This window comes from Dioscorea cayenensis, chromosome 9 (assembly GCF_009730915.1).
Source record: "Dioscorea cayenensis subsp. rotundata cultivar TDr96_F1 chromosome 9, TDr96_F1_v2_PseudoChromosome.rev07_lg8_w22 25.fasta, whole genome shotgun sequence".
NCBI classification, from domain to species: domain Eukaryota; kingdom Viridiplantae; phylum Streptophyta; class Magnoliopsida; order Dioscoreales; family Dioscoreaceae; genus Dioscorea; species Dioscorea cayenensis.
In genome coordinates, this window is record NC_052479.1 from 22,629,444 (window position 1) to 22,653,399 (window position 23,956).

The following is a 23,956-nucleotide window of genomic DNA, read 5'->3' on the forward strand; positions in this document are numbered from 1 at the left end:
GATTGTATTAAGTGTAGGGAGATCACGCGATAAGGATACACTTAACCAAAGTTTATGCTCATGGTTCGGAGGGGCTACTGACACCCAATTTCTCAACATGTTGGTCTGAGAATACCCCTTTTTAGCTCATTAAAGATCTAGTACATACAAGTAGGTCACGTCTACATGTACAACTCAACAAAGAACTAAGAATTTCTCCAACTAATAGTTCTAGGCATGAAGCATAATGAGCCAACCCATAAATCACACCAATGCATTCAAAATAAAGGTTTAGCATCCAAAATACATGATGAACTCCCCAAGGTTCACCAACATCCGGTGGCCTTAGGGGATCTAGTGTGCCATCATACAAACAAATGTAACAATCTCAAGAAAAATATAAAGCAAATGCATAAGAGGCACTCACTAGTCCTAATGATGATAAAGAAGAACAATGCCTGCTGAATGACGCTTCCTCTAGCCCAAGGAATGCCGAATGTTCCTCCTCTCTTGATGATGAAGCTCTCCCCTTGAAGTTCAAGCTCTTGATCATCCCCAAGCCTAAAGCCAAGCTCTACCAAGATGATGTCTTCATTTCTCCTCTCTTCCCCACCAAGTGGTGGCTGCTAAAAGTCCTTTTCAAAAGCTTCCAAATGCCCTCATATACCCCCAGTATACTCCCTAAAAAAAAATAGCCCGTATGCCCATCAAATGAGACTCAAAAATCCCCAAAATGGCATCCATACTGGCTCCATACTAGCTCTATGAGGACCTCCGTACTGCCTCAATAAGGAGCTCATTGAGGCAGTATGAAGTAGGCAAACTCCATTTTAGCCCTCGTAACAGTATCTATACTGGGTCATTGAGCACCTCATTCACCCAGTATGCCTCCGAACAAACTCTTATTTTCTCTGGCTATAGTATTTATCTCGAGGTTAATCCAGGGCAGCATTGAGGCTGTATGGCATGGATCAAACCCTGACTAAAAAACTCTCCAGGTGCTACAATGGCAGCTACATGTGTATTTGTGTTCTTTTGCGCAGGTAGGGTTGTGAAGCTATGTTTTAAGAAAAGAAGTCAAAAGTAGATCGCGAATGCACTATTTGATGAAATCTTGGAAGGAACAAACGTGAAGACTGTAGCAAATCACGTGAAGGAACAATTTGATGAAATCTTGCAAGGAAATCACTGTAGCAATCTATTGTAGCAGTTACTGTTCACAGCCCGCAGAAAATCAGAAATTCAGAGAATCCACACGGGCGTGTGGAAATTCCACATGCCAGTGTGGAAATTCCATAGGGGTGTGTGGAACATCCACAGGGCCATGTGGATGCCCGATTCCAGCCCTTTAAAAGCCGTGATTCAGGACCGATTTATCCATCTTTTCCCCTATCTTTTCTTCCAACTTTCCCCATCTTTGGAGACGCCCGCGGCTAGGGTTTGTAGAGGCTTTAGCAAGGCTTTAGGGTTTTTGCACTTGAAACGATTGTCCTAGGCGGAACAATATCCGGGTACCTCATTTATCATCGATTGCCTTCCCTATATTTTACTTGAGCCTCCTTTATATTTTCTTATTTTCATTTGCATTGAGTTTGTTTTCACATCACTATCAACATATTTTCATTCTAGTTAAATAGCAATCTTGGTGGTTCTAAGCACTATTCCGTGTGGATTCGACTACCCTCTCATCTGGGTATTATTACTTTGACACCCATGCACTTGCGCTTTACACGCATATTTGGTCATATCAATAATCCTTATCTGATATTCCTCACTTCATTAGAAAAAGACTCATGTGTGTGATTAAAGTGTTGCCATGCTTCCCCATCGGCAGGATGATGTAACTCTCTTGGAGAACTTCCATTATGTGCATGCCATGTCATATTCTTTGCAATTTTCTTTAACTTGAAAAGCCTCTGAAGCCTAGGTATAATTGGGAAGTATCGCAAAATCTTATAAGGAACTTTTTGAGACCCTTCTTTCACTTGTATTACTTGATTTGTATCGAGGATGACCACATACTGAACAGTATTCCAACTCTTCAAATTCTCCATTAAACAACATGCAATTGTTGTCACACACATCAATCTTGACATATCGAAGGCCAAATGGCGCCATCTTCTTCTTCATTTGGTAATAATTCTCTGGCAAGTTGTTATTCTCTAGTAGTATATCCTTTATGATGGCCATTAGGCGATTGAAACTATTTTCGCTAATATTGAATCCAGACTTGCAATTTAACAGCTATGACACTGCCGATAGTATCATGTGTTTTGTACTACAAGACCACACTAGTTCATTAGCATCATTCAAGAAAGAAAAAAGATGATGGCCTTAAACTAGGTTCATGATCCATAGACATTGACCCACCATCACGATTCCATCTTTAATCAACATAAGAGTAAAAAGCATCCCTGGCCATATTAGCATATGGATTTTCAACTTCCACACTGTATAATTGTTCAACTTCGACTCTAACTCTGGACGATTGCCCAACACCAGACAATGGATCATTACAAAAATGCTATAGTATAAGTGTCGCTGCAAATCATCATGTTTAAGAAATGAAATGCTTTTGACATTGCAAAAGTTATGTACAATATCCATTGCTCGTTCATTGCAAAAGTTATGTACTCTTCAACTGCCCCCATATATTGGTCTGTGATATATCCATTCTTGTCTAAACGAGCACATGCCCAATATCCATCTTTAGCCATTGTACAATCCTAAATGATTTAAAACACCATGAAGTAATGTTTAGATTAATAATATTTGATATTAATGTTTCTTGCTCTTTAAATGTCATAGGGAGTTATTTTCATCTCTTATGAAATATCAATCATTTTATCAGATTTTATTAAGCAAAATATGAAATACATATTTTGGAAGGTACCCAATGGAATAGTTCAAAAAATGCAAAATTCTGTTTTTTCAATGAGACATGATTCGCATGCCTGATATTCCCATTAGTCTATTGATCAAAATTACCATAGCATAAAAATTAATCAAAGAAGCCTCATATAGGAAAGAAAGTGCATATCTAGATGAGCTTACACTTACACTGACATTCTTGGGCTTATGATCAACAAAATTACCACAGCATAACACCATTGTTTTTAGCATCAATATTTCTTTGAAAGGACATTAAATTCATGAACCAAAACTTATACACAATACAAAACACACTTTCCATTCATTGCATGCTAAATGAAAAATGCCAAAATTATTAATAAAACAAATAGTTAAATATACCTTGAATCACGGATGGGTTCCTCTCAACCAAAATCTAAATCAGTTACAAAAATAGAGTGTACAAACATGAGGCTGAGGAACAAGAGAAAACCACACACTTCATCAGATTATGTAGATGGTCACTAAAAATAGAAATAAATGGGTGTTGTGGAAACACCCATACCTCTAGTAGCTTTAAACTGAAATCTAGTGTCTGCGTAGATGACAAGTTTCAAATTTTGAATATGCTTGATCAACCTCTGTGCTTGAAATGCTAAATTAGGACTTGAAAAAATCATCACACTATGTTAAAGGCTACAAAAAAATCATCACACTAGTTTCCCAAAGGGTTAAACCAATCAATCAATCAATCAATATTCCAAAATCAAATGTTAAATCTGTGAGAATTCATCCACTTATCTAATATAACTCTAAATGGGGGATGCCACTAACAACCTCATTATATACAAACAGAGAATCAATTCACTAATAAATTAACAAAATAATTAATCACTGCATCCCTGATTAATCAAACAAACAACTATCCTTGATATAGATTATAGATAAAAATAACAAAGTAAAAAAATCTTTAGCAAACAAACACATACAAGAAAGAAATTGTCTGTTCACAAAACCTCAACTAAGCCTATTTTCACCTACATACAAAATCTAACTTTTTCTCTAAAAAAATGTAGCATTTTATCACAATTACCACATAAATAAAATGCTTTTCATGCCAAGAAACATGGTAATATGATTAAAAATACAATTAAAAAAAAACATCAGGAAAGAGATAAGAATGTTTACAATATTATTACATCTCATATGTGAATCTGATAGATTATGTGCAAAAAAACACATTGTTTGAAGAATAAGCTATACCTAAAAACAATTAACACATTGTTTACCAAAAAAGGGAAAGAAATTTCCATACAATATATGAAAAACATTACTGGCACACAAGAAAAATGGGAGAAAAAAACGGAAATAGAGTTTTGGATTACCTCAACTGCGTTTTTCAAGAGGTTGTCCTATGGGATCCACTTTGCCAAGACCGTGAGGCCGCCCAATCTCATAGGGGATTTGGGTTTTGGAGGAGCGGAAGGAGGGGATTGATTGTTCTAGGGTTTAGGAGCCAACATCGGGGGGATTTCTCTACACCGGAGACGGAGGGGGTTACCCTTCTCTTCCTTTGTCTCACTGCGGATCGGCGTTAGAAACCCTAAAATCACTTACGGTGCGCGAGAGAGACTGCAAGTGTTATAGTGAAATTTTTTACAAATATTATCAACGTGGGGTGTTACAAAATTTAGGGGGAAAATTGGCGAGTGCTTTCTCCCTCGCAAATGTCATCATAAAATTGTTTTCTAGATCAATATCTTATCTTTTTATTTTTTATATATAATATATTTGTAATATTTTATTTTTGAAATATTTTGTTATAATTTAAATATTATCAAAAATTATTTTTAAAATATTTTTAAAAATAAATTAGAAAATATTATTATTAATAATAGTATTACTATTATTAATAATAGTAATGAATAGTTTTAAATAGTGTACATTCCATTAATTGGTGATAACATGCAATCCGTTGGTGGTCAAATAATAATTTTCGTTGGTGAGAGCAAAACAAATCCGTCGGTAATAATAATCAATTCCATTGGTGATAATTCAAAATTCCGCTGTGATAAATTCTAATTTCGTCCCTGATATATAACAAGTTATTTAAATCATAGAAATAAAATTAATTTTTTTCACCAACGGAAACTATCACCTACTGAATTTTCTGTTGGTGATAAAATTATATTCTGTCATTAATATGTTGTGAGGTGTTAAAAATCTGTTAGTTTGAATTCTGTCACAAATTTCGTCAGTGATATTAATATTACCAAAGAAAAAAATTCAGTTGGAAAAATTCCATAAGTAATGTTTATGTTTTCTTGTAGTGAAGGGTAAAATGGATTATAGAGCTTCATGTTGACTAAAAAAAGGGGTCTATTATCATTCATATTGCAGCTTCCCTTTCTAGCTTTATGACCTCTGTGCCTCTTCTTTTAGTGTTTTAGTTTTCTTTTTTTTTTTTAGCCTTTACTCTTTGGGAAAAAAAATAATTCATGTTGTAGAGCTGCAATGAATCATGGCTAAAGAACTCAGTTTAAGTATCATTAAGTCTATGAAAGTTTAAGGAACTCACCATTCTTACTGAAGCATATATGTCCAAAGAGAAAGGACATAAATCGTTCACAATCATCACTTAAGTCTTTTCATCTCTGAAGCAAACCAAGTAGAACCTGGGAATACCAAATAGAAACCAACAACATATGAAAATTTTATATATGGTGAGAACTAGCAGATTCTGAAGGAGAGCCTGAGATTAAGAAATTTAAATATTATTTAAAGACAAATCGAAAAAAGATCGATGAACTGGAAGTAGCTCTAGTTGAAAAAACCTACAAAAGAGTTGTTTGGATAACAACACGTGCAATAGTATGGAGAGGTAAGATAATTAATATTAGTAGGCTTCAAGGGACAAAGTATTACAAGGGTGTTAGGTATGGAGGAGAGGAGAAGGGTAATTAATGCAATTTGTTCAAAAATAACTTTTTTTCAAGGATCCGCACTATGAATATACATGATAATTAAGGCCTGGTTGGTGTTAATATAGCGTATATTTTGCAATTTTTTTGATAACTAACTCAAAATAGTGCTAATTAGAAAAGCATTATGATGACTTCTTTAGCATCTATGCTAGTTTATATGACAAAGAAAATCAGAAAATAAAAGTAAACAAGGTGGATGCACTGTATAGGTTTCAAAGGTGTTAATGAATTGCAGTTGTCATCATTGAACATTAATAAGTAGCACTCAACTAAATGGGTTAGACTTACATTAATAAGATTAACTTGACCACAAATTTTTGAATCGATAGCACCCAGATTTAATTTTTCTATTCAATAATTCCAAGCATGACCCTTTCCTAGTAAAGAACAGTTCACTTTCAATGATTTATTTCTTATGACAAATAAGTTCAGCATGTTTTTCTTCACAATTTAATCAAGAAAAAATTCAACTCAAAACGTTATTTACAAAATAAAATCTATATATAAGTATAATAGATATAAGATAATTGTCTCAACAACTAAGATGTTGTTTTCAGTTATGTTAGACTCAAATCAAACACATTATATGAAATCAATTCAAGCAAAAAGCTTAAGTTGATAGGATGAGAGACCATTATACATTTATATCATATTTACTAACCTAACTAATATGGGATAATTAGTTACTTCAATACAAGGCCTTGATACATACAAGTCTATTTTAGCCGGCCACCTTGCAAACAAACCAACTAACCAAGCTTTAAGACCATGTTCAATGTTAACATAAAACAAATTGTTTGGAGTTGATTCAACCTAAAACCTTAAGTTCATCGGATGAGAAACCCACACTTATTAATTATATCCACATTTAACTTAACGGATATAAGATTATTAGTTTCTCTAATAACATGTATCTACAAACTTCTTGTAAGAAAACGAAAGCATGATGGCCTAATAACTAACAATTGTATTTTCACAAATGAATCTAAATTTTCTAGAGCCCTCATAAAAACATAAATTCACTTTCATAAGTCACATACATACCATCAAGACCCCATCCGACATACAAAGGAGTAATTCCTATGCATCACGAGCTGCAATGAAACTTTTATCATAATTATCAAGAAGCACAAAGGAGAACATGCCATCCAACATATCCACACAATCTCCTCCATACTCTTCATACTGTTAGAATGGAGAAAAAGAAAAATAGATAAAAAGTTGTATCATAGCCAACACCATGCAGTTAATCACATGATTTTTTGCCTTCTCATTCAATAGAGTTAAATTTAATATTCACTTTAAAGTTGAAAATGAACAACATAAATAAAATGAATAACAAAAGAAACAGAAGTTTGGATACTAACAAGATGAGCAATGATTTCACAATCACTGCCAGTCCTGAATTGGTGATTCTTGAGCTTGGCTCTCAACTCACTGTGGTTATAGATCTCCATATTAGCCTAAAAGTAAAGACAAATAGAAATTTCAATGGCTATAAAATGGATGTTTTTCAAGTGGAAAACCAAGGAAGACATGAGTTGGCAATATTCCTAAATGACACTAAACCAAAAAAGAGTTTCTGAGGCGGTTTTCAAGCCCTTTAGAGGCGGTTCAAACCGCCTCTATAGCTATAGAGTTGGTTTTTTCACCCGCCTTGAATTAAGCCGGCTCTACACTTTAGAGCTGGTTTGTACCAAACCATTGGGGTAATTTTTATTTGCTGACATGATTTTTAATAACAAGCATAGAGGCGGTTATAACCACCTCTATAGCTAATAATTTCTTATCCCTTATAAATAGCTTTAGAGGTGGTTATAACTGCTTCTATAGCTAATAATTTCTTATATCCCATATTAATTTTAGAGGTTGTTATAACCGCTCTAATAATTTCTTATCCTTCTAGAGGTGTTTAATCTAATAATTTTTTATCCCTCTTAATAGTTTTAGAGGCGGTTATAACCACCACTATACCTAATACTCTCTTATCATTCAATGGTTTAGTTTTAAAAGGCGGTTATAACCGCCTCTATGCCTAATATTTTCTTATCATTCAATAAATTTAGTTTTAGAGACGGTTATAACCACCTCTAAAACTATTATTTTTTCTAAATGTTCATATTTTAGAGACAATTATAACCACCTCTAAATTTATTTTAATTTATTTTTCTATTAATAATAAATAAATTTGTTTAATTAGTAAATAAAAACATGAATCATTCATTCACAAATAAGGAGCTCAAGTGCAATCTATTTTGATTAAAACTAATAAATGTGCATAATCCAAATTTTAAAAAAAAAACTAAAGCCCTTGAACTAGTTACCTGTATGCTGATATTTAGCCCACATATTTTAGTCAAAACCGAACAAATGTTGTAATTCAATGTACTATTTAAAACATATTCTCTTATAAAACTTTATCAAAACTAAATCTTACTTTCTGCACATATCGCTCAATATATCGAAGCATGTTATTTGTGTACAAGTGGTGAGTCAAATCCGGAATGTAACCAAAACGATCGCAGACATTAATAAGTGGCAATGTATATGAAAGTTTGACTTCCATTAAGAAATTCTTCGTCTTCTCAAGATCATAAAAGTTGGATTCTTTAGTCACTCTTTCAACTTCTTTAATCTGACCAGTTTTGCTGCTACCTTAATATACTCTTATTGTATATCCGAATCTTTCGTTGTTAGGGTAAAAACAGGGATTCAAAGTTACTAGAACAACCAAACTTATGTCAAAATGAAAAAAACATTCCTAAAATAACCAATACCTGAAGCTCAAATAGGATCCCAGAAAGAAGTAAAGACCTTCATAGGACTTAAAATTGCCCTAAAAAGTTTTATGCATGAATCTAAGCCAAAAAACTCAGAATATTCTTTTGCAGCTTACAAAAATATACATGTTAATTGAAAAGGAAAGGTAACTTGAAAGTGCACACCAAAGTTTGAACCAATGAGAAAGTTATCCTGAATAATTATTTGGAGATTTCTTCTCAGGTTAACCGAGTTAGATCTTTCCATGCACTCTATTGCCCACTCCATTTAAAGGGTCCCAAAAAACTCGACCTGCACTTGGAAAGAAATGTTAATCTTAGAAAGACTGCATAACTCATAAAGCTAAATAATATGATCACAAAAAAAGAAACCTGAGGCTCAATCGCATGTGTGTTGACAATAACCAGTTTGATATCAGGCAACTCTGAATAATGTTGAGAAGCATACGCAGCATTAGACAACTAATATTCATGAAATACATAATTAAAAATATCTTTCGAAAGGTATTCTACCTGAAGCGCAAGCATGTATGAATCCATGCCATTCGCCAATATAGCATCAACAACATTGGGTATGTGACCAAGTTGACCTCCAAAACCTGTGCCAACAATAGATATTATAGATTAACAGAGAACAACTCAAGAGATGTCAACTAGCTTTTTGGCCCCACATTGAGTTCACTTTAGTTTGAAGGAAGGCATGCTCAGGTAAATTTGGTTTCAAAACGTCCAAAAGAAAAACCAAAGACAAATCTCACCATGCTTCCCCACTGATATCTGGCATCGATGTTAGCTCTCCACCGAACCAACAACCTAACGACCTCCCAATGCTCCTCCCATGCCTCAATATGCAGGACAGTCTGCCCATCAAGATTGATACTAGTCACATCAAACCCTCTTCTGAAGAAGCTCCTCCACACCATGCACATCCCCAAGGCAAGCCTAACAAAGAAGCTGCATCGTACAATCAAGGTTCTCAAGCAAGGTGAGCTCATCTAGGACGGAGTTACTCCAACGTTAGGGATCGAGCAACGATTGCCCGCCAAAGATGAACCTAGAGGAGAACAATAGCTTGATATCGAAGGAGAGATTGCAGCAAGCTAAGATCCCACTTTTCTTTTCGATAGATCCCGTGGAGAATTGCCGTGATAGATCAAAGGTTAGCGACATAGCGGCCACCATGGACGCGATTGGTGCTGGGGATCGAGAGAGTGGGGAATTCCAAGAAATCCCTCACATTCGTGGGATCAAGAGCTCCAATGGCCCTATTGGATTCGCCGGCCAGGGAGGAGAAGGAGATCGAGGTATTGAATCTAGGGTTTGGTTTGGGATTGAGCGTGAGTGAGTACTAGAGAGAAAGAGAGAGAGAAAGAGAGTGTGAGTGACTTATTTTTCTCATTTTATAATGTAAACTTAGAGGTGTTTTTTGAAACCGGCTCTATTAGCTAGTACAAAGAAATTTTTACATGATTATAGAGGTGGTTTGTTAAAAACCCCTCTATATGTGGGCGTCTAAAAATTGAAAATTGTGTAGTGTGATTTAATACCTACTTGCAATATATGGAGATATACAACCCTAACGATTCCAAAGAAACAAGATTCTTATTTAGCCATTTAGACATACACTAGCAACCTAGTTACAACACTAATCATAATTAATCATATAACCCAGTAAAAATCAAAAGAGGCTTTCTAGATGCCACCTGATCGCGCAACATTCTAGTTGACTAAGTCACAATTTGTTTTTACAAAACATCTTTTTCCTTCGCAAATGCATATAGATGATAAATTGCAATGCAGCTGATTTGACTAAAAGTCTAAACATGGAAATTGTGTCTAGTTTTCCATTCAGATTTGCATATATTTTTGCCTGTAATACCTCCACTTGCCACATTCCAACCAATTCCGAATCACTGATCACATTACACCTGACACTAAGCATAACTAAGATTGAGCACTTAAGATGCATTTTTTATTTAAATAAGGATTTAATAACAAATTTCTGTCAATTCAAGTGAAGTTTATCTTTGAGATGATTTGAAAAATGTGTTGTAGGAATTAGAATTATATTGCATAGAAATATACAAGATCACCTTTGTTGGTTATGTAACAGCATATGAAAATCATTATTGCAACTTCAATCATGGAATAATGTGATGCAGGTCATATATTGATTTAAATGTTTGCATGTCTCACACACAGTGTTCTTCATAAACTGCTCCAGCTATGGATAGGTTAAAGTATCCCAAGATGGTTATTAGAGATCGCTGAAGAGTCCAGGCTTAGATTCTAAATAGTTCTTATATCTTGTTTTCTGTACCTAGTTGTTATTAGCTGATTCAACTCTTTTTGTCAAAAGAAAAATGAACAGGTTTAAGTAGAATTAGCATCTAGTGCTGGAACAATTTCTTATTTAACAAAATATAATGCTTGCAATGCATAAGTTTAATAAGTATACACACAGGCATGAGGGATGCCATAAATAGGAATTTGAAGATACCTGGCAAAATTAAACTAGTTAATGGGAAGATGACAAATCGTAACAACAATTGTTTTATCATTGTTATAGAGCGGTTGGTCTCCAGAACCAGGATCTACAATAGGCAAATGGTGGTGAGCTAGGTAACAATCTTGATAACAGTGTGTTCCACTCCAATTAGGGCCTCTGTGACGCAACCTGTGTACAGAACAAGCCAAGAATATAACAGAGTATGAAGCTCATCTTGGATATTATAAGTTTGAGCCTAATGGAGCAAGTAGGTGCTGAAACCACTGTTGATAAATGATAATGAATTCTGTTAGATAATGAGATGAGATTCATTCAACTATAAGAAGTAAATATGAAAATGAATGTGTCAGTAATTCATAAAAAAAATATGGTACTTTCAAGACCATGGTACACAAAGTTATGATGCCAAAAATGAAAACAAGTTTACAACTAGATTAACATATCAATGTGATTCCACACCTAAAGAAACAACAATGTATGAAAGCTATAGTTGACAAAAGGAGACACCACTAGCTATAAAAGGGGTAATCAGTCCAAAGAAAAGAGAAATAAGCCATTACAAGCCTAGTTGCATCAATTGTGTTGTGCCTAATTTACACCAAATCCAAAAAATAAAAATAAAAAATAAAACAAAAAAATCTTATGACTCTGTCCTTCATTCATTCATAGAGAAAAGCATTTATATAAAAAAACATCAAGTAGATCATAAACATCAAGTAACAACTCAAATTAATTAAAAATTCCAGATTCTTGAGCAAACATTAACACCAAGGAAACTAAAATAGCTCCTCAACAGCAAGGCAATCACTTATATCACCTTCTTTAGCTTCCTTTCACAGCTTCATTTCACTGTTCATCCTCTACTACTGTTGCAGTCCCCCAATAAATTTGGTCTTGATTCAAAACAGTTAAAATCGATGATTGGGTCCGTGTGATCAACGCTGGATTAGGCTTGATCCAAATGTTGGCGAGGTAGTACTACACTGTGCTGCCAACATGACCGTTAAAACCATTAAGGCGCCACCCTTCCTTTCCCTTCTACCCCTATCTCTCCTCTCCTCTCCCTTACTCTCCTCTCCTCTCTTTCATATCTACTAATTCATTAATTAAGTGTTCACATTGAGATGATCATTCATAACACATTTAATAAATCAATAATACAACCAGGAAAATCAAATGTTAACACTCAATTTAATGGAAAATTAATTGTTTGTTTTCAATTAATACAAACAATTGTTCACTAATTTCAAATATCCATAACACATTCAAAAGTTACTCATTTCACACAATAGCCAAAATTCTGAAATAGCACAAGCTCCACAAACTGAAACCAATATGAAGCTATATAATAGAGCATACATTAATGTCAAAGTCCATATTAATATAAGTTTGGATTATAAGCAATTCAAATATGACTTGTGAGACATATACAACAATAGTATTAATAATTTACTAAAAGTATCAAATCACAAAATTGCTTGTGTGATCAGTTCACAACTAGGAATAATGTGAACTTGTGTGAGGCAAGCAATCACCTAATTGCTTGTGTCATCAATTCATAAGAAAACCAATGTATGATGAATTAGCAAATAAAACCAAATTACCACAAACACATGAATAAAATCTACCTAAAATTCCAAGCCATTGAGAATAAAACACAACACCAAAAAAACTAAAATTGGAGATTCAACTCTCAGTCACATGCACCAAATGATAATACTAATGATCAATCAGATATTTAATCACAAACTTTTGATGCAATTTTGATAATTTCACTAGTGTTTCTAATTTTAATAAAGATATGAAGAATATATATATATATATGTCATTCATAGTTGATAAAGAAGATTAATATCACTACAAGCTGCTTTTGCAAATAAATTTTCCAGTATATGCTCCCAATTAACATATATTTGTTATATTGTCAGAATTTACAAGTGTTTGAGAAAAAAATCAATGAAGTTTTCAAAATATGGAGCCAATCAACATATCCTTTTCCAGCAATCCTTGTAAGTTAATAGCTCTTCAATGACATCCGATTCTTCCTGATTCAGTGCATCAAAGATGGCAAAACATTAAAGTTATAGTAGAAATAAATTCATACATCAAAGGAAATTAACAAAACTAAAAGGAAACCATAAATAAATTCTTCTACCACTAAATAACCAGCATAAAAAAATAGAGAAATGTAACAAGGAGAATATTTATATACGTTTTCCTCCATGACACTTCTTTCAGAGTTCATGCTTATGTCTTTAATACGGCTCAAAAAATTGCTAATCTCAATAATCAAAGAAAAATTCCAAATTGTCAACTAAAACATGCAATGCCAATAAAAGAATAAGTTTCACTCCTATTTATGGTTCCTCCCATGTGTATGCATTCAGCCCTTCCTACTTCGCTTTCCTTCAACTCCGCTCAAGTTATGCAAACAAAAAACTTATTAGACAATGAGGTAGCTTTCACGATGAGGTCGGTAGCTTTCACACATCCCCTAAGGTAGCCCTCTCTCCCGGGAAAATCAACAACTACACATTGACACTGTATACTATCAAATCACTCAAAAGTAGCTTTCACACATAAAAAAAGTAGCACTTTCTACCATTGAACGTTAGCTTTCACACATCCCCTGAGGTAGCCCTTTGCTAAACTTAATCATCAAAAACACACTTGTGATGCATAGTATCCGATCCAAAGAGAGGCTTTCACATAATAATGGTGGTAGTTCTTTCCGCCCTTAGAATAGTAGCTTTCACACATCCCTTGAGGTAGCCCTCACTCCATGTAAATCGTCAAGCACACAATCCTTAAGCATAGTGTCTATTTACCTTAGAGTGGCTTTCACACAATCAAGGTGGTAACTCTTTTCTCCCTTTAAACAGTAGCTTTCACACACAAGGTCAAACTAAGTATCTATTCACAACAACTTTTTTTAAGCATCCATATCGCTACATAGTAAAGACTGCATGCTCTATGACTGTGTGAAGGAACCAAACATAAGTAAAACTCAATGATTAACTGAAGAAAGACATTAAAATCAACAATGTCATTTTCCTAGACTAAGAGACTCCCAAACAATGCTAAATGGGCCCTCAAAAGCAGAGTCACAAAAGCAGAGTCACAGAATAATTGCTCGTATAAAAGAATATAAGCTTGTTCATGCAAAACAACGCTCTCGCTAACACGTGTTACTTTCTCATCATCGCAGTGTAGCTATGGGCCATCGGGGTATTTGACATCGGTGGTGTAATGTCCTACGGAGGATTTACTTCCATGGTGGGTGATTGTCACGTCCCGTTCCGTGGGTCCCACACATGACATACCACCACGACAACCCAAGGGAGGAACAACACTGCCTCGACCCTTGATTGCCGTACGGCTAACTTGTTTCCTGTATAGAACCACCATAATAGCAATAAACATTTTAACAATCCGATAGGCACAACCATTCCTACATATACTCATCACTATAATACAAGATATGATACATAGATAATCATAACATAGAAGGTCATAACATAAGGACACCATCCCCCAACACTGAGCATGAAGAGGGAATGAGTAACTAGGTTACTCAGTGAGTGGCTAAACATGAAGCTATATCTCATACATAATATATATTAAAGTAAAATGTCAAAAATATATTTCAAATCCTCAAAATATTCAATATACTTTGAATGTCAAGTATAAAGTAAGAAATAAAATTTACAGCAATGAAATGCTTGATAAAACTCTTTAAATCATCATGAAATCCATACAAGTAAGAAATCCAAATCCATTGTTTTGTTTAGTAGCTCATAATCCAGAAACATATAAATCTTCGGTTAAAACAATCAAATATATATCTTAAATAGCCTCAAAAACCCTCCTTTGCTAACCGTGGCCGGGGTTAGGTCAGGAGCCACCAAGATACACGTATCTTGGCGTTGGCCGCTGGGAAGTTCGTGTGGTGACTCCGAACAACCCAACTATATCCAAGTCAGGGCTCTACGCTCCCACCTGAAATGGCATAACCATCCACAATCTTACTGCAGTAAGTACTGGGGTTTCCCCCTGTCACCATCAAAACCACCCCGTCAAGAACATGAAGGCCGTAGCCCACCATTTCCATGGATATGTACAAGATCCCATGGGTGTTTGCATAATGAAATCCAATTATTCATCACACCATGAAAAGGGTCCTTATTCAGGACTATGTTTACAAATCATGAATGAAAGCAGTAAAAAATAGCATTCTGGCCCGTATGCTTAATATATTCATTAACAAGGAAGCATAGATCTCATCAAGAGATCACAAGTATTCACAAATGCCAATCTCACTCCAGAAGTCAACAACTTGTTCATAACCATTCAATGAAAACATTTTTATTAAGAACATCACACAAGAATATTCATTAAAAACACATATATATACCTCAAATCAATTATGCCATCATCACGGTAAGATCCAATTTGTTTTACCCAAAACTTTTGGTCATCATAGGAAGAACATCAATCTTTCATAAGGATACATAATTCAAACATATCTTCTAAAACATATAGTTTTCAAATCATAACAACAACATATATATATTTATGATCTTTAGTAAAAACCATGAAGGAAATCAAATCATAAATCCTCATGATTTCCAAATCCAATGAATAACATCTCAAGAGTTTTATAGATAGAAAGCTTGTCATTCAAAGGCCAATATATATATATATATATATATGCATGATATATAGTCCATGATTTAATAAAATTCCACTCACAAACTTGGCGAGACAAACCGGTGTTACTTCTCCACCAGCTTTTTCCCCTTGGTTGAAGTCTCACCTCCTAGAAGCATTTAAACAACCAAAACAAGCAATGAAACTTTATCAATCACTTAATTAATTAAAATGAAGAACAATGCTCAAATTAGAAAAATGAGTGCTTCTAGTGTTTGCTACACTAACCCTAATTTAGAACATGAAAGATCTTTCTCCAATCTCAATGGATTCAAGGTTTTACAACTCCATTGTTTTTCTATTCTCTAAATCCTAACAAAACTCATCATTCTCCACCCATAATATCAAATAAATCCAACAAAAGAGAAAGAGAGGAGGAGGAGATCAAATGAAGTACTTCCTTACCTCAAAACTTCTCAAAAACCCTAAGGAAAGCTCACTCTCAAGAGATGAAGGAGAAATCTTTGAGTTTTTTTTATTGATTCAAGGCAAGAATGATAGGTTAGAGAATAGGGGATGAAGGTTCTAGAGGAGGAGAAAGGGTTTGTGGAAGTGTGTAGAAGGAATGAAGTAAAAATGGCTTAAAATAGCTTTAAACCCTAAAAATATGCGTCCATACGGCCTCCCATATCGCCTCCTTCCAGCCCGTAAGAGTCAGCTCAAAGTTTCTGAATTTTTATCCCGAGCTCTATCCAGCCCGTATAGACACTGTGCACCACAAACATCTTGCACTAAAATGGCTCTAAACGGCTCATTTGGTGTCCGATTGACCTCATTTTTTATTCTAATGACTCGGGACACTCTAAGGCACACTCCTAAATAAAAATGAATTAAGAAAACACATTAAAACATAAGAAAAATAAATATTAAATTGATCGAACTACCACAACCGTGAACCCTCCCATTTAGCACCTATTGTTCACAAGGTTTGAGCCTTGCATTTACCCCTTATTGAGGGTTTTCTCCCACCTTTTCAACCTCCTTAAATACCTCAAATAAATTTTTAACATAATAGGACATTAAAAGAACTTAAGCACGCAAGTTAAACTCAAGAGACAAAACATAAGCGAAGTAAAGAAAAAGTCAAACTCCCACAGTGATACTTCCCACCAGTTCATACAAGATTCTCTGCATGAAAATCATAGGTTTAGTTAATTGTGTCTGATAAGTGCTTGTGCGATATGAATCTGAATCGTTCATTCCTTATGTTGAGCATTACTTTTCTCGGGGTTTTACAATAATATGTGTGTTTTTATGTTACTTTTGTGCAGGTAGGGTTGTGAGGCCGAGTATGAAGGAAAGAAGCTAATGTGGATCGTAATGCACCGATTTTGTAGGAAATCTTGCTAAGGGTCAATCATGAAGATATAGGTCGGGTGTGAGATGCTAGAGTGTGTGCCAACCTCCTCGTATTCTAGTTGGCACATCCATTTGGAGGGGCACAAAGGCAGTCACACTCAAGCATTCCGACTTATGCACATAGAACAAGAGCTCCACCAACTTGTCTATCATTGAAGAAGCAAGTGATCCACGACGTGAACGTGTGCCCGTTTGTGTTACCCCGATGAAAGTATGGACTCGGGAAGCTATTCAGGCCAGGGTCTGTAGCAGAGAAATGTAGCAACACTGTAGCAAGGCACTGTAGCAACACTGTTCACAGCTGGCCGAGAAAACATGAATTCAGAGAATCCACATGGGCGTGTGGAAATTATCCACGCCCGTGTTGAAATTCCACATGGGCATGTGAAAAATCCACAGGCCCGTGTAGTCGCCTGACTCCAGCCTTATTTAAAGCCGATTCAACCCCGATTTCAGCATTCTTTTCTCCATCTTTTCCCCAACTTGAGAGAGGGCTTCAGCTAGGGTTTTGAGAGTTATTGGCTAAGGTTTTGGGGAGGTTCTATGGCTCCGACATCGCGCATCATTTGGAAGAAGGTTATTGGGAGAGCTTTCGTCGGCATCGATACGGCGAGGTGTATCCTAGGCATGACAAAGGATCCCTTGCGACGAGTAGAGGACTCTCCACAAGACTATCGACACGACCATCGAGGGGGTTTCTTTATGGATTCATTGTTTTTACATTCTATTTCTTTGATTGTACTTAGCTCCATGGAGAGCTAAACCCCTAGTGGGTACTTGGGTATTTGTGAACCCTAGGATGTATTTGTTTCATTGAATCTCTTTATTATGCTTTCAATTAATTGATGTTTATTGTGAGTTCCAACCTTGAATGCTTGATTGTATGAACATTTCTCCCTAGAGTGACACTAGGGTTAAGAGTTCTTGTTGGTAACCTTGTGAGTGAGTGACACACCACGAGTGTTAGACAAAGCTAGGTTGTAGAGGGTTGAGAGGGCGAGTCGAGAGGTACAGGAGCGTCCCCTTTCCCCTTCGACGTGATAGATTCTACCTCCGTTCCTCGAGCTCTTTGCGGCCATAATAGAGTGAATGGTCTAAGGGATGAACTTCCGCTGGGGCTTAGTTGCGCGTGCAACGGAGTGAAGCGTTGAGGTGATCTTAGTATCTAGGGCTTAATCGTGGTTAGGGACCTTCCACCTGGACCAAAGGGTTAGGTCTATAATTAGGAAGAGATTTATCACTTGGAATCCCTAGAGCTCATTGCAACTCTATGCGAGTGCGAGGTGTTGAGATTGTTCGATTTCTCCTCCGGGACATGTATAGAGTTAGGCATAGTTGACCTTAGATTTGGGACTATGTAATGAAGAATTTCAACGACTCACTATTGCATTGATTAGGAAGCATAATAGAGGGTTCTTGCACTTGAAGTGATCATCCTAGGCGGAGCATTATCCGAGTACCCCATCTTTATCGATTGCCTTACCTTCTCTTTTACTCGTGCTCTCTTACTTGTTGATTTTACTTTTGATAATTGAATCATTATCACACTTATCACTTTTGATTTTTCACATAGCTAAGAAGCGGATTAAGTGTTTTTAATTCCCTACTCCCTGTGGATTCGATACCCGCTCATCCGGGATTATTACTTCGACAAACCCGTGCACTTGGGGATATACGCAAGGGGACCTTGTTAGTGTCCCATTAAACTAATTGGTAATCTATATTAAGATAAAGAAAAATATCTTCTTACTTGATGTTGTGTGTGGCTGGCATGAATATCATTTCCATCTCCAAATACGACAGAAAATTTAACTCATTTGTCAAACTTAACAAATCCAGAATCTTCAAAGCTGAAGCGCATAAGATGCAATGTTAAAATCTTGGGAAGTTTTTGATTCTTTGTTGATTTGCTGGCATTCTTTTGCTCCACAATATCTTGCATATAGTACATCAATTTGGAGTACAAAAATCATTAAATCAAAACTCATATGCAAAGTTTTTAAAAGATGTCTACCTTAGATGACTGTATCCTTCATTGTTTTTAGTTCTAAAATGTAACCTCAAGGATCTTCAATGGTGTGTACACTGCTTGGGCTGATGTCAACTTGGAGAACTATGAATGGTTGGACAATCACCAGAAAGGGTATCTGCATTTTCATAATCCTGTGGCATGTTCAAAGTTAGTTATCAAGGAAACCCTATCTAACAGGAAACTCTGAATTAGCAATAGATCAATTATTGGCATTGTAACAATTGCTAGATCAAGTAAACATTAATATAGCATCAAAGTAGCTCTCGGTGTTGTTTACATGGAAATTATTGGTGTCTGATCACTTTCAGCTTTAACTAGATTGTTTTCTTGAAAGTTAATTGTTGACCTGCATGGTCACCATTATTTTCTGGCATGAATTAATTATGGTCGCCTATTCTTGGTTAAAATCTCATCTTTTGGATTTAATTTTGAATTTATTAATGATATGACAAAGATATTGTGGGATGAGAATTGTTTACTTCTTAAAATGTTGGAATGATTGTGCAATAATCTTTATGGTTAGTAATTGTCATTTCTTCTAAACAAAATTTCCAGATTTTACACTCAATATGCCCCATTTTTGCTTCTTAGCTTTTTATGCAATATATGTGTATTGCTTATGTAACTGAAGGTCCAGTCAGTTGTTTGACTGTGTTTTCTTGGGATATTGACATTTTAAAAGCTACTGCTGCCGGTGTGAACCATGCTTAATGTACAAACATTGAACCACTGCTTGAAAAACATAATACACGAGCATCATCGACACTGCCAGTTGATTTTTTTTATAATCAAGAGACAAAGAAGCAAAATAAGGGTAAGCGTTGTTTATTTCTAGCCTGATCATGTTAACTATCTCTGAGTTATGTTAGTTCTTTAGGCAATCATATTCTTTCCAAACTCACTTATATCTTATCCATCTCTAGAGTGTCAATTAAAACACACAAGAGTCTTAGCCTGTATAAATAATGGCTTAGGTTGGTATTGATGATAACAAATTTGAAGAGCTTATTATATTAGGTCTAAGAAGCCATTTGGAGAGCAAGTTTATTTTGTGGAACTTGAATTTTGACAGACAGCTTCTTATGATTACATGTTTAGGTGCGTAGGTTGTATCTTAGTGCCCTAAGTTATTGATTTGTCTCATTAGTCATATTATTGCATTCCTCTCCATTTTCTTACAATATTTTTAGGTTGAGATGTGTTCCTTGTCAAATAAATTTTCTTCAGAACATTCTTCATTTTTGGTTGCATTACTCCAATTTAAAAACATGCAAAATTCCAAATGAAGGCAAACTAGTTAACGATGGGAGCAAGGAAGATCTCCCTCCTGTTCGTATTGGACAAGTATTAAGAATCAGGGAAGAACTCAGGTAAGATATCTAATCACGCGACAGGGACAAACAAACAATGTGGCCTTCCGAAAAATTTCTTTGATAGCAAGGGAGGAACTGATGATCTGGTTTCCAACAATGTTGTTATCATGTCCCGATCCTGGTGCGCTGACAAACGGCCGCAAATCCACGGGGCGGGGCCCAGTGAACCTGCAAGGCCTCAAGACCTAAACACAAACTAGGGGTAGAAAATAACTTGACAAAATACCAAATAAGAGTACAACTTAAGGTTACAACCAAACTCAAATATAAGGCAAATGAAATACAACATGACTTACAAGGAGGTTCTTAAACAATAATACAACCGATACAAAGCCATAAGCCATAAGACATAATTCCAAAGAAGACATCTACTGGAAGCCTTCTAAGATCCCTAGGTCTACTGCTCCTGATCTGAAAATGATTTAAAATAAATCCATGAGCTCACTAGCCCAGTAACTAATCCAAAAGAAACTGAAAACTAAAAGTTTAAATAACAAAATTGTACAAAAATCAATAGCACCAATAAGTATTATCAAAACCAAAGGATGAAACATAGATAACAAAATCAAGATTATGTCTCCAAATTCACTGTAAGTGCCAAAGGTCATTTGTTTATCCTCGGTGACAGAACCGAGCCAAAATAACAAAAATCATTTATTTATCCTCGGTGACCCGAGGCTGAATACCAGGTGGCCGTTGATTATTTCATCGAACGGATACAGTGCGAAACTGCAGTCTTATTTTCCCAAAATTACTTGTCGACAAGGTCAGGGTTTAACCACCCACTGAGAGGGTTGCATATCGTTCATTTGGTGACCAAAATATTCAGACGGATTCAAAAGTCAAGGATACAAAAATTTCACACCTATCTTTTAAAAATTCAATTAATATTATAAAGTAAATAAATAAATAAACAATAAATGATAAAATAATTAAATAATTAAAATAATTGCTAAATACACAAAAGATTCCCAAGTCTTGCCAGACTCCCACATTAAGAGGCAATGAAAGGTAAAACCCCACTAAAATATCTCCTGAAGAAAATGAAAAAAAATTATAATAATAATAATAATGAATAAATAATTAGCCAAAATCTACCAACCCTCTAATTCTATTTGAATGACTAAGATTTCAATTCCAAATCATCATGTTGTATGATTGGATGGTAAAGAAAATATTATTATAAAAATTTTATAGATAAGGGAAAACAAATAAGCATAAAGATTGGTAAGATAAAAAATACTATGGTCCAACTAAGTCTAGGGGTTATTTATCTAAGATATAAGCAATAAAATGTGATGGCATTTCCCAACATAAATTTCAATGAATAATCACAAATAATTTTCAAAAAAATTTCAAAGAAATGAAATAACAATAAATAAATAAATAAATTTAAAATTAACAAAATTTTAAATACAAGGGGTCAAGGGATTACTTACTTAGTGATCACCTGATTCAAAAGAAATCCAAGATGATGCTCAAGGTGGTCCTAAAATCCAAGGGAAAGCCAACCAAATATACATGAATACTTGGAAGAGTTCAAGCACAAAGGTTAAAGATAAGCTAGTCTAAAATACCAACACTCTACTACAAAGCATGGTTGATTGATCGCCTGCAAGTGTACGGGATCGCCAAGTAATACCCTGTGAGTGACACAGGGGTCGTAGTATTCCACGAGGCCAAGGAAGTATTATTACTCACTCTTCATCTATTATCTAGCCTACAATTCTTGGTATGAAGAACAAATGAAATAAAATAAAATAAACTAACTAATCTATGGCCGGGTAACTAGCACAAAGATATAAATAAACAAGGCAGTATCAAGCATGAGAAGGTAGTGTTTGGACAAGGAATCCACCTAGGGTTGTCATTAAGTCCCGAACTAGGATGAGTTAAAGATGCATTGATGATAATTGAGACCTAGAGATCTCGTGAGTAGATTAGCCCCAATCTCTCGGTGACTAACCCCTGATCCCATACGAATGTCAATCGGAATTTCTTCCGGATTAACAAACCTATGATCGCATTAAGTTCTAGGAAATCTCTAATAGGAGTAAACCTACTATCCTTCGGCTTAAACCTAGCAATGGAGGGCTACCAACACCCGATTTCTCGGCGTGTAGGTACAAGTATCCCCTTTTAATCTCTCCTAGATCTAGTATACGTGAGTAGGTCACATCTACGCATACAACTCATAGTAGAATTACGGATCTCTCCATACATGTAATTCTAGACATGAAAGCATGAAAGATTAAATCTCAAACAACCATCAAACTCAATTAAGAATAACATTCCAAGTTCATACACAAGATTAGCCCTAGGGTTCATCCAAATCCAAACACAACAATAAGTTAATCCCTCATGACAAGGGATACTTATACAACATACAAGGAAAAGAAAGACAATAAAGAAGCAAGAAAACTCCATCTACGGTCTTGATCTCCTTGGATCGATGAAGCCTTGAATGGTGATGCAATGGTGGCTTAAAACTTCACTCCAACTCCTTCTCCTATGCTCCTCTCCCTCTTGGTGATGATGTGCGCTCGTTTCCCACAAGGCTCTTCGCCGGAAGATGGCCAGAAGGCCTCAAAGATGTGTGGTGGCGGCAGCCCAAGAGGCCAAGAAGAAGTCTCCCGTAAAAGTCTTCCAAGATCCCTAATATACCCTCCAAATGGCCTCCATCCCGAGTGCCATGCCACTCGCTATGGAGCTCAACATTGACACTATTTGGGGTAGGCAAACTCCATCAAGTAAATATCTTCTATTATAGCTACAGTGACCATCCCGGGCTCCATACCTGGCACCATTGAGGCCGTATGCCATGATTAGATTCCTGACTCGAAAACTCCCGAGTGCTACGATGGCGGATCACGGTGATTTTTGCTGCAGGTGCTGGGACTATAGTCCACTTCTACGATACTCTAGCTACGGGTCTTTCTGTTACAGGGGAATACGCTACTGATCTTGTGACATTGTTTTTCTTCTCTTTTTCGCCCGAATCATATCTTCGTGTCTTCCATGGCGTTCCCGTGCCCTGAAAACAAAATAACACACGATTAAGCACAAAACAGGCATCAATTCTAATGAAAATACATGCTAGAGATAACAAATACATATACTAAAATACATACATTTAGACACTTATGAACGGTCTTTTTAAACACAACTTAGAACTCAAGGATTCAAAGGAAGCAACAAAACATCAATTGTTATAAACAAAAGAACACAACTCATGCTCTACCAACGTAGTGGTTTGATATGCCAATACATATATATCTCATATTAACACAACCAAGATGCATGTCACTTAAACACAATTGTAAAGCACACAAAGTAAATAAATATATATATATATATATATATATATATGTATATAAGGG

At 35.5% G+C, this 23,956-nt stretch overlaps 1 pseudogene; it reads right to left on the reverse strand.

Moving 5' to 3' along the window:
- Positions 1 to 23,399, reverse strand: part of LOC120268587 — a 45,154-nt pseudogene extending 21,755 nt beyond the window's left edge.
- Between the last annotated feature and the right edge of the window lie 557 nt (positions 23,400 to 23,956).